Below are 18,195 nucleotides of genomic sequence, written 5' to 3'. Positions count from 1 at the left end.
TTTAATTTTGTGCAATGTTTTACCGTGACTTACCCCTTTGTTGGTTTCCTTTCATTATGTTCTTGTGTATATAAACTCTTTGTTGCTTTTAGTGCGTTTTAAATGTATGCTTGAAGTAAATATTTATTCATTTGATGCACACAAACACCAACACTATTTGCACACACTGTGAGTGAAAAAGGGCCCTATACCCGGGTTCATGGGAGCATAAGGAGTGGAGGTGAATCTGTAATCATGCTAGGTCTCCGACTTGCTTGATTACAGTGAACCCTCATCTAGAGCTTTTCTCTTTGGAAACCTATTGTTGCTAGTAGTCCCTACTGCTACAATATGTTCTTCAAAGGGGATGATACCTCTAGAAACCATCAAGAGAGATATAACTACCTTGGGGATTATTGCTAAAAGCCTAGTTAGTTCTCTCCCTTATAGGTCCCTTAAATAGGGGCACGAGCAGACACGCTGCGTGCCATTTTTCACACTGCCATGCATAAGTATCATATACCCTTTTGCTTATGTTCGGTAAATATTGTCATATTGTGCACATTCCCGCATTGTGTCTTTTGCATAGGCATTGCATATGGGTTCTGTCTTGATCCCTACTGTAAACAAACCAACGGAGGGTCCGTGTCGCCTTCTTAAAAACGTGCGTTGGGGCATTTCGCTACCCCTAGACGTCGTATCTAAGAAGGGGACAAATTCCCCGGACCCCCGCATTCCTAGATTGCATCTGTGTCATATGCATTCCATCATGCATTCATCCATCCCACCCATGAGATATCGGAGTTTTGATTTGCACCAGCTTTTATCTCAACGGCAAGCATGGGAACAAATCAAACCGGCAAGAGGTTCTACCAAGTCAAGGTCAAAAGCCTAGATACCACCAGCATCAAGGAATTAGGGCGGTTGATGGAACCCCTCCAAATGCAAACCTTCCGCAAGACTTACGGAAAGATCTTAGAGTTGACCATAGCAGAGGTGTCCATAGAAGCCATTGTATCACTTACCCAATACTACGACCAGCCTTTGAGGTGCTTCACATTCGGAGACTTCCAATTAGTACCAACCATTGAAGAATTTGAGGAAATTCTAGGATGTCCCCTCGGGGGAAGAAAACCATATCTTTCCTCCGGGTGTCTCCCCTCTTTGAGCAGAATTGCAACTGTGGTCAAGGATTCAGCAAGAGGTTTGGACCGCATAAAACAGATTCGGAACGGCATAGCAGGCCTACCACAGAAGTACCTAGAAGACAAGGCGAGGGGTATGGCCCATCAAGGAGACTGGATCCCGTTTATGGATGTGTTAGCTTTGCTAATTTTTGGGGTCGTCCTCTTTCCAAACGTGGATGGTTTGGTAGACCTAGCAGCAATCGACGCTTTCCTTGCCTACCACCATAGCAAGGAAAGTCCGGTGGTAGCTGTCTTGGCAGATCTATTTGACACGTTTGACCGAAGGTGCGAAAAGAGTAGCGCACGGATCATCTGTTGCTTACCCGCCCTCTATGTTTGGTTGGTTTCGCACTTGTTCCAACAAGACACAAGACATCCATGTCCGCTCCTGAGCCATCGCTCGTGTACTGAAAAGAGGAGAATAGATTGGGACCGGCTCTTGGCCGGGATAGGAGGTAGAACAATCAGTTGGTTCCCCCGATGGAAGGAAGGAAAAGAAGGAGTCCTTTTCTCATGTGGAAGATACCCAAACATTCCGCTGGTAGGAACGAGGGGTTGTATTAACTACAATCCCGCGCTCGCTATAAGACAACTAGGGTACCCTATGAGGGGAGCACCGACGGAAGAAAGCATGTCTCCTTTCCTTGTGAGGGATTTCGGCGCACAAAATTCCAAGACTATACAAAGAATCCATAAGGCGTGGGAAACCCCGTTAAAGAAAGATCAAGAGCGTAGAGGCATTCGTAATGGCATCATTGGTGGGTACCACGAATGGCTGAAAGTTCATATACAAGGTTTAGATTGGCTCGCCAAGTTAAAAGTCGTCAGCAAAGAGAGTTTTGAAGCACCGGAAGAGGACGAAGAAGTCCAAACTCTCAAAAGCGAGTTAGGAAAGGCAAAACTTGCCAAGGAGAAGTTCAAGTTGGCCGCTACACACGTTCGGAAGGAGTGTGCCGGGTTACGGGAAGAGAATGCAATTACTGCAAGAGCCCTTGAACAAGAGACCAAGAGGGCTCGCAAGGAAGAGTATGGCCGGAACAAATTTCGCGGAGCTCTATGGGGTAGCAATAGTGAACTCAAGTTGCGAAGGGAAGAAAGGGACCAGTCGCGAGCACATGGCATGGTTTTGAAAGAGGAGTTAGTTGCCTGTTCAAGGTCCAAAAGAAGCTTGTCTCAGCGTTTATGCGAGACGGAGACCAACATGCTAGCTATCATCGCCAAGTACCAAGAAGAGTTAGGTCTAGCCGCGGCCCACGAGCATAGGATTGCGGACGAATATGCCCAAGTATACGCGGAAAAAGAGGCTAGAGGAAGGGTGATCGACTCTTTACACCAAGAGGCAACCATGTGGATGGATCGGTTTGCTCTTACCTTGAACGGGAGTCAAGAACTTCCCCGATGGTTAGCCAAGGCCAAGGCGATGGCAGACACCTACTCCGCCCCCGAAGAGATTCATGGGCTTCTCGGCTATTGTCAGCATATGATAGACTTAATGGTCCACATAATTAGAAATCGTTAGGAAACTTGTATGGTCTCTAAGACCTTGACTAGATACGACTTCCTTTTTGAAATAAAATGAGTTGGTCCCATGTTTCTACTCCAAAAAGCTTGTGCAAATCAAGTCACTCCCGCATTTTATCTCTGGCATGCATTGTATGTTGGTCTCGTCCTTTGTCACGGGAAGCCGGAAGGTCCATATCACCTTCTTAATCGTACACATGGGGCACTGCGCCCCCAAATGCGCAAGTAAGAAGAGATAATTTTCCGGGCTCTCGTGTCCGTAAAATGCATTCATATCATGCATCGCATAAGCACCTCTTCATAACATCATAATGGACATATCCTGCATTTGTCCGTTATCATATTCCGGCCTCACATTTTGCATGAGTCATGGCATCATCATGCATATGCGTTCAACAAACTTTTTGATCTGCAAAATTGCATACCATTTGTTTTCATGTTTGCTCATCCTTGTGTTTTCCTCTACAAAACAAAAACAAAAAGGGGGAAGCATGAAACTTCACACTACATTCTTAGTTTCATGTGTTAGGCACCACGAGCCAACGATGTTGGGATCATAAACCCGTTTCACTTAAAAACAAAATAATTGAACATGGTACCTAATGCATGGTTAACTAGGAAATGGTGTTTCTTCGGGCATCTCAATTTCATAATTACATTTTCCATGCATAAGCTTAAAGTATGCCCGAGTCATTCATCCCTATGAGATGTTGTTGAAGTATTGGCGATCAGAATGGCCATTCCTTGGATTATAGGGTTGAACCAAGCTCATGCTTTTACAAAAAGGTTCATCAAGTCAAGTTGAAATATGGAAGTAACCGTCTTGCAAAATTGGGGCAAAAGATGAATCGAGTCACATCACTGCTTCGTCTACTGCCAAACATATTTAGGATTATTGATGTCCTTGTTACTTCCAGTTTCACCTTGACAAAGATGTCATGGACCATGTTGAAAATCTAAATTGATTCAACCCCATATCTTGCGTAAAAATTCGCAATACTTCAACTGTACATCATTCGCATACATCCATGCTTTTCATTGGTTGCATTGCTCATTGCATTCTTTCCTTGAAAAATAAAATAAAATAAAATGAACTTAATCATTGTTATCAAAAAGAAAAGGACACGCTTTACGGCGCCCTTACCGAACTCGTGCTAGAGCTAGAGTAATGGGTGAAGCGGAGGAGGTGCAAGAGAAGATGAAGGCCGAAAATGGAGGCCATAAAAGAGCAAATGGCCACAATGATGAAGGCCATGATGAGCATGAAGAAGATAATGGAAGCCAATGCGGTTATAGTTGCCGCTATTAGCGCTGTCGCTAAGGTGAACCCGATGCTCCCATCTGGCCTCAAGCAAATGAATCATCCAACCTCAAATATGGTAGGCAAAGATTTGGGAAGTACGGATGACCCCATGATGTGCAAATTCAAAACGAGTACGCCTTCCCATCATATGGCTTGCCTCTCAACTATACGCCACCCAATGTGGCATACACTCTCAATGAAAATCTCAATAACTCCACTCCGATACTCGTTGAGAACCAATAACCTCATCAGGCACATATCTCTCAAACCATGGGGGAGACACATGAAATTCCCCACCACAATCTAGCTGACTTCGAGCCTTGGCTCGGATATGCCACTGAAGGGCAAGCAGTTGGTGGTATACCCTTTGAAAACACTTTGGAGGGCCCTCAGTATCACCCACAACTACACCTCTTGCATTCCACGACAAGTAAAAACCCTAATGCTATGGCAGAAATGGGAAAGTTGGATCATCTAGAGGAAAGGCTCAGGGCCATTGAAGGAGGTGAAGATTATGCCTTTGCTAACCTAAAAGAGTTGTTCCTAGAACCCAATATCATCACCCCTCCCAAGTTCAAGGTGCTGGACCTTGACAAGTACAAGGGGACTACTTGTCCCAAGAACCATCTAAAGATGTATTGTCAGAAGATGGGGGAATACGCAAAAGATGAGGAATTGCTAATACATTCCTTCCAAGAAAGTCTTACTGGGGTAGCTGTTACCTGGTACACTAACTTGGAACCTTCCCGAGTCCATTCTTGGAAGGACCTAATGGTTGCCTGTGTTAGGCAGTATCAGTACAATTTTGATATGGTTCTGAATAGGATGCAACTACAGAACATGTGCAAAAAGGGGGACGGATCTTTCAAAGAACACGCCCAAAAGGTGGAGGGATCTGGCGGCCCAGGTGGTACCCCCAATAATGGAAAGGGAGACGATAATCGTGATGGTAGACACATTATCGGTACTCCACTATGAAAAGATGGTGGGCTGCGCACCCTCAAAGCTTTGCAGATTTGGTCTTCGCCAGTGAAAGGATCGATATGGGTCTGAAAAAAAAAAAAAAGGGGCAAATTTGATCATCCTCCTTGGACGAATGAGAAAACTGGGGCAAATGAAGAGGGTGAGAAAGAGGGAGAAACCCATGCTGTGACTGATATTCCTATACGGCCAAGTTTCCCACCAACCCAAAAATGTCATTACTCAGCCAATAACAAACTTTCTCCTTACCCACCACCCAGTTATCCACAAAGGCCATCCCTAAATCTACCACAAAGTCTGTCTACCGCACTTCCAATGACGAACACCACCTTTAGCACAAACCAAAAACACCAACCAAGAAGTGAATTTTGCAGTGAGAAAGCCTGTAGAATTCACCCCAATTCCAGTGTCCTATGCTGACTTGCTCCCATATCTACTTGATAATTCAATGGTAGCCATAACCCTATCCAAGGTTCATCAACCTCCATTTCTCCGAGAATACGACTCAAACGCAACGTGTGCTTGTCATGGAGAAGCCCCGGGGCGTTCCATTGAGCATGGTAGGGCTCTGAAGCATAAGGTGCAAGGTCTAATTGATGCGGGCTGGCTGAAATTTGAGGAGAATTGCGTGTAAATCCCGACATTGACAAGAGATGCCACACATGGGGCAATTTTGAAAGTTGTTGTTAGGTGTCCCTAATGACTCATCAGGGTTTCCAAGTTTATGCCATTATTGTAAACCACAGCTACAATGTTAAATGAAATGGATAAAGTTGATATCTTTGTCCCTCATCCTCTCACAAACGCATGTTTGCTTATTCAACTTTCACCGGAATGTGGGTGTAAGCCATTGGTCTGTTTGCTCAAGCAACCTGCGCTCCTAAGTGTTGACTTCCAAGACCGTTCAATCAGAGATTACTCATCTTGCACGTTGGTGGGGGTGCCGTAAAACAACGAGCAAAGTTCAAAACAAATAAAAAAAATAAATAAAAAATAAAAAATAAAAAGGCATTTGATTGACTGTGTTTTCAAGTAAAAATATAGACGTTCATGTGACCTCATTTTGTCTTTTTAGAGAGAAGTGAGTTATCAAGAATAGGATGTTGGACAAATGGCCTCAGTTACCTTAAGAAAAAGGGGGGTTGAATTAAGATGCAAAGACTATTCCCCAATTGAACTATCAATCTCTCTTTTCGGATTAATAATGCACACAGGGATAACCCTTCCCTTGTGTTCAGGAATCCTCTACAACAAGAGACCCACGGTCTCTTAATCCCTTTTCAGAAATAAGAAGAAGAGAAGAAGAGGTCTCTCGTAAAAGAGGTAGATTGTAAAATGAAGATCAATCAAAAATTCCTTATTGAATAAGCAAGTGGTTGACCAAGGAATCTTTTTGAGAGGATAAGACATTTCAGTTCAGAAAAACTCTTGATCTTTCGAGAGGATAAAACTGTTTGGGCAATGAAAACTCACTTTAAAACATTTGAATGGCCATTCATAAAACATTTGAATAGATATGTCTCTTGGAAATTATTTTCTGAAAATCCCCTCTGGTAATCAATTACAAGACTTATGTAATCGATTACAGGTTTTAAAAATTTGTATTAAAACATTTTCAACTACTGGTAATCGATTACCAGAGAGCAAATCTCAATTTGAAATGATAGAATTCTTTGGTCAAACCTTTTGTTTGTTTCAATTTGGAAACTTCTTCCTAAAAATTCTAAGAGATCAAACTTGATCATATATCTTGACTTTCTTGGATTCTTGTCTTGAATAAAACTTAGAAGCACTTGATCCTTTAGCATCATCAAGACATCAAAACATCTTGCTTCTACATAGGAGTCATTTGACTTAAATCCATCAGCTGAAAAATCCTTCAACTATTTCTCGTCCTTGGAAAATTCTTTTTGCAAGAATCAACTGCTTCTTTCATTCTTCCTCACTACGAGGTCGTGAAAACAAGACAACACTTGGTACCTCTAAGCCCTACACTGGGGCAACGAAAGGCACCATACAAAAACCTCAAGCGAACCTAGGGGCAGATTAGAAGTTCTCACCCAATAGGTTCCCTCCTACAAGGTCATGATGAAAGACAACGATTGGTACCTCAAAGCCTTACACTGGGGCAATGAGGGGCACCGTGCATGAGCCTCAAGTGATCCTAGGGGCAGATTAGAAGTTCTCACCCAATAGGTTCCCTCCTACAAGGTCATGACGAAAGACAACGATTGGTACCTCAAAGCCTTACACTGGGGCAATGAGGGGCATCGTGCATGAGCCTCAAGTGAACATAGGGGCAGATCAAAAGTTCTCACCTGTCGATGTTTTTAAACAAGAAAAGGGAAAGGGGGGACAAACCCTAGGTTTTCAATAGATTGATTAATTATCAAACGACTCCATTCCCGTCACTCCAAAATGGTCAAGTGACTAAATCAAACAGAACATACACTCTGAGGGAGTTCCCGGAGAGATTTGCAAAAAGATGGGATGAGGTTGCATGAATTATCACCTTTTTCAAAAGGACAGTCAATCTGTGTTTTCCAAAAAAAATCAAATCAAAATCAAAATCACAAAATAGGGAAAGAATGCCATGAACATTGTACAACTTTCCATTACATTGCATTATTTCATATAAAGTCCGCATTTACCCAAATTTCACAACAAAGGTTGCATGCATCTGCATCCCTCAAAATCATGTTAACTACATAGATTCCCTACATCTAAATGTCCAAATCTTTTGAATTTGGGATGACCGGCTCTCTCGATGAGTCGATCTCTTGCTTTCTCATAAGGATGGACCCTCGGGTACTAGTACCCTGGTCTTCAGAGGACTACACTCCTTGCCAACAGAGGGCTGCACGCCCTCACCTTAAGAGGACTGTGTGTCCTCACTTTCAGAGGACTGCATGTCCTCACCTTCGTAGGGCTACACGCCCTCACCTTTAGAGGACTACACGTCCTCGCCAACAGAGGGCTGCACGCCCTCACCTTGGGAGGACTACACGTCCTCGCCAACGTAGGGCTACACGCCCTCACCTTTAGAGGACTACACGTCCTCGCCAACAGAGGGTTGCACGCCCTCACCTTTAGAGGACTACACATCCTCGCCTTCAGAGGACTCCACGTCCTCACCTTGAGAGGACTACACGTCCTCGCCTTGAGAGGACTACACGTCCTCACCTTGAGAGGACTACATGTCCTCACCATCAGAGGGCTGCACGCCCTCACCTCCAGAGGACTACACGTCCTCGCCTTGAGAGGGCTACCCGCCCTTGCCTTGGGTACTAGTTACCCTCACCTTCAGAGGACTACATGTCCTCGCCTTGAGAGGGCTACACGCCCTCACCTTGGGTACTAGTTACCCTCACCGTTGAGAGGACTACACGTCCTCGCCTTGAGAGGACTACACGTCCTCACCATCAGAGGGCTGCACGCCCTCACCTCCAGAGGACTACATGTCCTCGCCTTGAGAGGGCTACACGCCCTCACCTTGGGTAATAGTTACCCTCACCGTTGAGAGGACTACACGTCCTCGCCTTGAGAGGACTACACGTCCTCGCCTTGAGAGGACTACACGTCCTCACCATCAGAGGGCTGCACGCCCTTACCTCCAGAGGACTACATGTCCTCGCCTTGAGAGGGCTACACGCCCTCACCTTGGGTACTAGTTACCCTCACCGTCAGAGGACTACACGTCCTCGCCTTGAGAGGACTACACGTCCTCACCACCAGAGGGCTGCATGCCCTCACCTCCAGAGGATTGCACGTCCTCGCCTTGAGAGGGCTACCCGCCCTCACCTTGGGTACTAGTTACCCTCACCGTTGAGAGGACTACACGTCCTCGCTTTTAGAGGACTACACATCCTCGCCAATAGAGGGCTGCACGCCCTCACCTTCAGAGGACCACATGTCCTCGCCTTGAGAGGGCTACACGCCCTCACTAGTTACCCTCACCGTTGAGAGGACTACACGTCCTCGCCTTGAGAGGACTACACGTCCTCACCATCAGAGGGCTGCACGCCCTCACCTCCAGAGGACTACATGTCCTCGCCTTGAGAGGGCTACACGCCCTCACCTTGGGTACTAGTTACCCTCACCGTTGAGAGGACTACACGTCCTCGCCTTGAGAGGACTACCCGTCCTCACCATCAGAGGGCTGCATGCCCTCACCTCCAGAGGACTACATGTCCTCGCCTTGAGAGGGCTACACGCCCTCACCTTGGGTACTCGTTACCCTCACTGTAGAGAGGACTACACGTCCTCGCCTTGAGAGGACTACACGTCCTCACCATCAGAGCGCTACACGTCCTCACCTTTAGAGGACTACACGTCCTCGCCATCAGAGGACTACATGTTCCCCATTTTCAAAGGGGGGCATGCCCTCACCTTTAGAGGATTGCACGTCCTTGCCATCATAGGACTACACTCCCTCGCCGTCGAAAGGCGACACGTCCTGAACTTCAGAGGACTACACGCCCTCGCCTTTAGAGGACTACGCGTCCTCACTTTCAGTGGGCTCCATATCCACACCTTAAGATAATTTAAGGTCCTCTGTCCTTAAATGCTTAACCGAGACTTGCACTCCCGGTTAAGGGACCAGTAGTTTACTTTTAACGGTTCCTGGGCCACCCCCTGATATTGGAGAAGGGCCAACTGTGCGAGCACAACCAGAGAGGGAGGCTATCACACAGCTACTATGCATACTGGGGCAAGATTTCACCCGTGCCGCTGCAAAGAGAAGAGTGCGGACCATGCGCACCAACATGACCACTCTTACACAGATATAGATGACATTGCTACTTAGCAACATTCTGCCCAGCGACCGCAATGTCAATCTCCCCCTGCGGAAGTATCAGTTGGTCTGTGCCGTCCCGACATGGGTAAGTATGCATATGGTTCAACTGATTTCTGATACCATTTATTTGTTTGCAGGGATCGCACCCACAAAGACACCCAGTGAACCTGAAGAAGTCCAACAGGGCCCTGGGGTTTCCAGCTCTGGTTACGGGCCTCTATCAGTCCTACAGGGTGCCCGTACCCCCCCGGCAAGGTCACGTCATCATAGGTAAGTATGCACATCGCTCAACTGATTTCTGATTTCATCTATTGTTTGCAGGGATCGCGACTGCAAGACACCTAGTGGACCCGAAGAAGTCCAACAGGGTCTTGGAGTTGTCAAGCTCTAATTACGGGTCTCTGTCAGTTCTACGGAGTACCTGTCACCTCCAGCAAGGGCATCAGGCCCCCTACTAATCGAGCTTTCATCAAGAAGTACTGCGCCCCCAGGCAGGCGCAGGGCGAAACACCACAACAGCATTGGGATGGCCGGTAGCGGGCAATAGACACACCGCCACCACCTCTAGAGTTCACCTCAGCTCATCCGCAAAAAGGTTAGAGCGTTGCCTACGACACATGGCCGACCAGCAGGCGACCAAGTCCAAAGCCAAAGGTAAGCAAAGTACTAGGTCCGTGACCTACAAGCCATCATGCGTCCAGCTAAAGACGTTAAAGAAGCGCTACTAGGAGGCAACCTAGTACCTTTTGAATCTGTGCTTGTTATTTGATCACTTTTCATAGTAAGACACACCTAGTTGCTCATGATCCTAGGAATTTAAATAAAACGAGCACAAGCTCGGAAGGTAGTCATACCTCACAAAATATATATATGTATGTTTAGGTAGAAAGATACCTTAGATATGCATGTATGTAAACAAAAACATACCTAACAAATATATATATGTATGTTTAGGTAGCAAGATACCTTAGATATGCATGTATGTAGCAAAAAGATACCTCACAAAATATACATATGTATGTTTAGGTAGCAAGATACCTTGGATATGCATGTATACAGCAAAAATACCTTACAAAACATATATATGTATGTTTAGGTAGCAAGATACCTTGGATATGCATGTATATAGCAAAAATACCTCACAAAAATATACACATGTTTAGGTAGCAAAATACCTCATGAAAAAAAAAAAAACAAACAAGAAAAAGAAATAAACAGATGATAATGATAAAAAAAAAGAAGGAGAAAAAAGAAAAATAAGTTGTCAAGCTGAAAAACCAACATGCTTTTGAAAAGAGATGACTTCCAACTTTTCTTTGGAAAAATTCACTGATCATAACTAGTTTTTGAAAAAAATGTGTATACACCTGAAGGGTGAATGCTGTGAAGATTTTCCCAGACGCCCGAAATGGACTCGGATGAATGCACAAATTGATAAAAGCACATATTTTGGAAACATTGGGTTGATTTAAAATAGAGGAAATGAATCCTGAGCCCTAGCATCACATGACCATAAAAATTTGACACTTGAGTGTCCGCATAGGTGCATGCACGACCAGTTTTGCATAAAGTTTCCAAATCATCATTTTTGCATTTTGTGTCATGGAAATAATGTGGGGCATCCCTTTTATCCTTGAGCCAAACCAAACCCCGACATGTATCATGTCTAGCCATTCTACAAACCTTGAGCCAAAATCCTGACTCACCATAATCCTTACCCTCGGAAGCAAAAAGAAAAGAAGGAAAATTTCCAATCAAAGAGAAAGCAAAAAAAGAAAAGAAAGGAAATTCCCAATCAAAGAGTGGGAGAAAGCAAAAAGGAAAGAAAGGAAATTCCCAATCAAAGAGTGGGAGAAAGCAAAAAGGAGAGAAAGAAAAAAAGAAAAGAAGAAGAAGAAGGAAAGAAAGCCCCTGATCGGGGATCTAAGGAAAGACAGAAGGGATATGCAGAGAGGTCTTTGGACCGGGCAATATCTGAACAATACAGAATTGTCACCAAATGAACAAAAAAGGAAGGAAAGGAAACCACGACCTAAAATGGTCTTCTCCCTTTGATTACCAACCAAAATCCCGTGCGCTAGCGACCTTTTTTTCGCCCCGCACTAAACAAAAAAAAACAGAAAAAGAAAAAGCCAGAAAAATCAAAAGCCAAAAACACACAAAAGCCGAAAGGAGAAACCACCAAAAGAACCCATTCCCAAGGGAAGCCCTATTGATCCATGATCACGCGTGTAATTTTTGATTTGATAGGAAATAATTTGCAAAGTCAAGTCATGACATATCTATGGTTCGGAATTAGGATGAAACACTTACCTGTGCGAGATTGATACACTTTGAGTAGATTTCTTCTATTTTTTTCGAACCCAGTGTTTCCTCTAAATGATCATTTAGAAACGAAATGCTAACATCCAAAATCTCATTTATGGTTATGGGAGATTTCATCAGCAGACTCTCCTTCCCCGGTAGACGCATTGTTTTTCACTCAAAAAAGGCATATGCTGCTCTAAGTCAGTTGGAATATTTGTCTCTTTGCTAAAGCATGTTTGCATTTTAGTGGAGAAAACAACGAGACTTTTTCAAGTCTCACAAGTTATCCAGAACTACGTAGGTCTGAATTCCTCATGGGAGGATACGTAGGAGCAAGAGCCTCGCTTTTGTCGACCACACCGCCTTTTGTTGCCATGACTCAAGAGCTGGTAGCCCGCGGAGATACCTTACGGTTATCCGCACCCTTTTTGTCATCCAGAGGCGGCGGGCCCGATGACAAGCAGAGACCAAGTTTGGTCATTCTGCACCCATGATACGCGGAGATACCTTATGGTTATTCGCACCCTTTTGTCATCCAGAGGCGGCGGGCCCGATGACAAGCAGAGACCAAGTTTGGTCATTCTGCACCCATGATACGCGGAGATACCTTACGGTTATTCGCACCCTTTTGTCATCCAGAGGCGGCGGGCCCGATGACAAGCAGAGACCAAGTTTGGTCATTCTGCACCCATGATACGCGGAGATACCTTATGGTTATTCGCACCCTTTTGTCATCCAGAGGCGGCGGGCCCGATGACAAGCAGAGACCAAGTTTGGTCATTCTGCACCCATGATACGCGGAGATACCTTATGGTTATTCGCACCCTTTTGTCATCCAGAGGCGGCGGGCCCGATGACAAGCAGAGACCAAGTTTGGTCATTCTGCATCCATGATACGCGGAGATACCTTACGGTTATTCGCACCCTTGTATCATCCAGAGGCGGCGGGCCCGATGATACGCGGAGATACCTTACGGTTATTCGCACCCTTTTGTCATCCAGAGGCGGCGGGCCCGATGACAAGCAGAGACCAAGTTTGGTCATTCTGCACCCATGATACGCGGAGATACCTTATGGTTATTCGCACCCTTTTGTCATCCAGAGGCGGCGGGCCCGATGACAAGCAGAGACCAAGTTTGGTCATTCTGCATCCATGATACGCGGAGATACCTTACGGTTATCCGCACCTTTTGTCATCCAGAGGCGGCGGGCCCGATGACAAGCAGAGACCAAGTTTGGTCATTCTGCACCCATGATACGCGGAGATACCTTACGATTATTCGCACCCTTGTATCATCCAGAGGCGGCGGGCCCGATGATACGCGGAGATACCTTACGGTTATTCGCACCCTTTTGTCATCCAGAGGCGGCGGGCCCGATGACAAGCAGAGACCAAGTTTGGTCATTCTGCACCCTTGTATCATCCAGAGGTGGCGGGCCCGATGATACGCGGAAATACCCGAGTGGTTATCCGTATAAACATTCTTTTGCTATCTGTAAGACAGAACGCTTGATAGCATGCAGAGACTGACATAGTCTTCTGCACCTTTTGTTCCTCCGGGAACAACAAGTCATTTACATGCAGAAATTTCATGGTCTCCCGCGACTCTCGTCAACCGGGAGGAGCCAAACTAGTGTCATACACTAATTTTCGGGGACCTTTGCTTGATGACATGCGACCATTCTTTGGTCCTTGTGAGGTGCTTGGCACCCATCATTAGGCAATTTGTGAAATTTTGGGAACAACAAGTCATTTGCATGTGGAGATTTTATGGTCACCCGCGACTCTCGCCAAATCGAGAGGAACGAAATTAGTGTCTTATCTTTACTTTCCTTTTATCTCCAATAAAAGACAAGTAAAGAGGGGCAACTGTCATACCCTAATTTCGTCCGGGGACCTTTGCTCGATGACGTGCGACCATTCTTTGGTCCTCGTGAGGTGCTTGGCACCCATCATTAGGCAATTTGTGAAATTCCAGGACATGCCGAAAAACCAAAAAAATATTGATGCACAATCCGTAAGTTTCCGTGACACACCGGAAATCAAATGGAAGCATCGTTGCATAATTAAGTGAGGTTCCGTAACATTCCGTAAGTCAAAAAGGGGATGATTATGTAATCCGCAAGGTTCCGTAACATTACGGAAAGAAAACAAGTATCGTTACGAAATTCGTAAGTTTCCGTAACTTTACGAAAAAAGAATCACCAAAAAATAGCAGAGGGGGGTGTACTTAGTAAAAATGGGGGTGCAAATAGCACCTAGGCCCATTTGAGCCCTCCAGAAGATTCCTCCAGAAGGCGGTTGCTTCTGGAGGAAGCAACCCTGCTCGCCTGGGCGAGCTGAGCTCGCCTGGGCGTGCTGGGCGGCAACCACCTCCCCTATTTTGCTATAAATAGGGGAGGAAGTGGAGAAGAAAAGGGTCCGGCCCCTTAGGCACTTCTCTCTCTTTCGAATTTTCTTGGAAAAATTGTTTCCGTGAAGAAAATCTAAGCCGAGGCGCTTCCGAAACGTTTCCGTAACGTTTTCCGTGAGGAATCTCGCAAAGCTTTCAATCGTTCTTCGACGTTCTTCATTCGTTCTTCATCGTTCTTCGATCTTCAACGGGTAAGTACCTCGAACCAAGCTTTTCGATTCATTCTATGTACCCGTAGTGGTCCACATTGTGTTTCGTGCATTTTTATTCTCGTTTTGTTTACTTTTTATACCCCCTGTTGACATGCTTAAGCCATTTTACTTAAGTCATTTCTCGCTTAACTTAAAAATAAAATAAATTTCCACCGAACGTTTGAATTGTATTATCCATTAACTTCGGTTAAAATAAATTCCGACCGTTCGGTCGTGCCGTAACCACGTTGGAAATCAAAAAAAGAGGTAAAAAATAATATAATAATCAAAAAGACATCTTTTAGTAAAATAAAGCGGAAAATCAAACGGACGTTTTCTCTTTGGGATTTCTCATTCTTAATCGAATTGATTAATAACTAAAGTGAAACTAAAGGCTAAAATCAATTCGCCTAGTCAAGCTCGTCCATAAAAATAGGCTTTTGAAGTTTGTCATTTCAATTTCTCACTAAGTAAAATGGATCATTTTTAAGGTCCAACGCCTTAAAATGATCACCACTTAAGTAAAAAAGAATCACTTGATAAGAAAGAACTACGTAGGTCTGAGTTCCTCATTGAGGATACGTAGGAGCAAAAGCCCAGCTTTTGTCGACCACCCCAAGAGATCGTTAATGGTCCAATGCCTTAACGTTTCTCTCCTTTCAAAAAACAAGAGATCGTTAATGGTCCAATGCCTTAACGTTTCTCTCCTTTCAAAAACAAGAGATCGTTAATGGTCCAATGCCTTAACGTTTCTCTCCTTTCAAAAAACAAGAGATCGTTAATGGTCCAACGCCTTAACGTTTCTCCCCTTTCAAAATCAAAAGACCGTTTAATGGTTCAACACCTTAAATGACCTTTTGTTCAATAAAAACATATTTTTGCAAAAAAGACAAAAAAACAACTTAACCAAACACTTTGTTCCAAAAGAACTACGTAGGTCTGATTTTCTCATCCCAAATTGAGGAATACGTAGGAGCAAAGGGAAACACCCTTGTCGACCACAAAAAGAGAAAATATAAAAAGGGTATAAAGGATATAAGAACATAAAAGGGAACATAAAAATCAAAGTCATGTTTGCACATTCGATTAAAGGCTGTCGTCCCTTGGGACGGACGTGTGGGGTGCTAATACCTTCCCCGTGCGTAAATACAACTCCCGAACCTTTCACTTAAAAGTTCGTAGATCGCGTCTTTTCCGGTTTTTCCGACGTTTTCCTCAAATAAACGTTGGTGGCGACTCCGCGCGTATTCCTTTCGTGGAACACGCATCCCGCGAGTCACGCGTCGCCCTCCCGCCGAAGGGTAGGTTGCGACAATGTTTGACAGTATGAACAGATTAAACAAGTAAATAACACAAGAAAATTGTTAACCCAGTTCGGTGCAACGTCACCTACATCTGGGGGCTACCAAGCCAGGGAGGAAATCCACTAAAATAGTGTTAGTTCGAAGATCTAACAGCCACTGTTTACAACCTTCTCACCTAACCACTACCCGTGCAACCTCTACCTAAGAGCCACTCTTAGATATGAGAACCCCTCTCACTCCCTCTCAATCACTCTCCCGTGTTTACAAATAAATCAAAGACACACCAGAGATTGCTCTCTGAACAAAAGAGATCAACTCTACACACTTAGGTCCAACACTTGATGTTAGGGTAACATCAAGGTGGCTCACAAAACACTCAAGTCCCAAAACTCACAAAATAACTCTTCAATCCCGGACTTGGTCGAAAACTCGTGCAGCCTTCATGTTTATATAGCAGTGTGCGTATCTGGGCTGCAACAACTTGCGCTGGATAAGATCTATCATTCTCCTGAAAAATCTGCACTTAAAGATCTAAAAGATAAAGTTTGATCTTTTAGTTTTTATCTTTAATCTCTAATCCCTGAACGACCTATTCAAGTTTGTAATTCGAACTTTAATTATCTTTTAATTCGTTCCTAAAGATAGATCGTCTAATCTGTTGCTAACTGCACAATGATCTGTTAAAGATATAACAGATTTATGTGTCCAGTATTTTCGGGCAGGATGTCCTGGACATTGTATCCGACATCGTGGATCCTACAGCTTCAATTCTTCATTTGACATTTTATCTTGCCTTGTGCATTGTGGAGCCCAATCTGATTCCTTGACATAACGTTGGACATCATGTGCAGCAACTCCAGCTTTCCTTCATTGTCTAAGTGCTTATGTTTTAACAAAATTTTAGCCAATCTTTTAAAACTCAGTAGAGCTAAGCACTAACACTTGTCTTCAATGTATCATTTGATATTGAAGTACCAAGGTTTGCCATCCTGATCTTCTTCTATTAAGCAGCAATGTGAAAGCTTGCCATGACATCTGAATTCGATGTACGACAAATCCCCATGCGGGGTTAGTTGGAACATGGACGCTAAAGTGGCAAGGGCATTGGCCATCTGATTCTCCTCTCTAGGAATGTGATGAAAGGATATGACATCAAAGAATTCTATCAACTTCCTGATGTAGGCCTAGTAGGGCACCAACTTATAATCCTTGGTCTCCCATTCCCCTCTCAACTGGTGGATTACCAAGGCTGAGTCCTCATATACCTTGAGCAACTTGACCTTGAAGTCAATTGCCGCTTGGATCCCAAGGGCACACGCCTCATACTCAGCTATGTTGTTTGTGCAGTCAAAACCCAACCTAGCCATGAAAGGTATATATTGTTCATCGTGGGAAACCAAAACCGCCCCAACTCCATGGCCTAGTACATTAGACGTGCCACCAAACCACAGAATCCATTTGTCCCTATCTTCATCCTCTACTTCCTCCTCAAACAAGGTCATGATGTCCTCATCAGGGAATTTTGGATGCATAGGTTGGTAGTCGTTGATGGGTTGTTGAGCCAAGTAATTTGCCAAGGCACTCCCTTTTATCGCCTTTTGAGTGACATAAACAATGTCAAATTCTGACAATAGAACCTACCACCGAGCGATCCGTCTAGTGAGAGCAGGTTTTCCAAAGATGTACTTGATTGGATCCATTTTGGACACCAACCAAGTGGTGTAGTTCAGCATGTACTGCCTTAGACGGTAAGTTGCCCACACCAGGGCACAACATGTCCTTTCGAGCAAAAAGTAGTTCAGTTCACACGCCGTGAACTTCTAGCTTAAGTAATAGACGACCCGTTCCTATTTTTCGGACTCGTCATGCTGCCCCAACACACACCCCATTGACTCATCCAACATAGTCATATATAGGATAAGGGGTTTCTCGGGCACCGGTGGCACCAACACAGGAGGATTCATGAGGCATCGCTTAATCCTTTCGAACGCCACTTGACAGTCATCGTCCCATTGAATGGACTGATTCTTACGCAATAGCTTGAAGAGAGGCTCACAAGTGGCGGTCAGTTGTGATATGAACCTCATTATGTAGTTCAATCATCCTAGGAAACCTCAAACTTGTTTCTCGGTGCGTGGCTCGGGCATTTTGAGGATGGCCATCACTTTGTCTAGGTCTACCTCTATCCCTTTCTGGCTCATGATAAAACT

The sequence above is a fragment of the Glycine max genome, chromosome 15 (genome assembly GCF_000004515.6).
Source record: "Glycine max cultivar Williams 82 chromosome 15, Glycine_max_v4.0, whole genome shotgun sequence".
In the NCBI taxonomy this organism is placed as follows: Eukaryota; Viridiplantae; Streptophyta; class Magnoliopsida; order Fabales; family Fabaceae; genus Glycine; species Glycine max.
The sequence above is the reverse complement of the archived record's forward strand: the minus strand, read 5'-3'. Positions refer to the sequence as shown.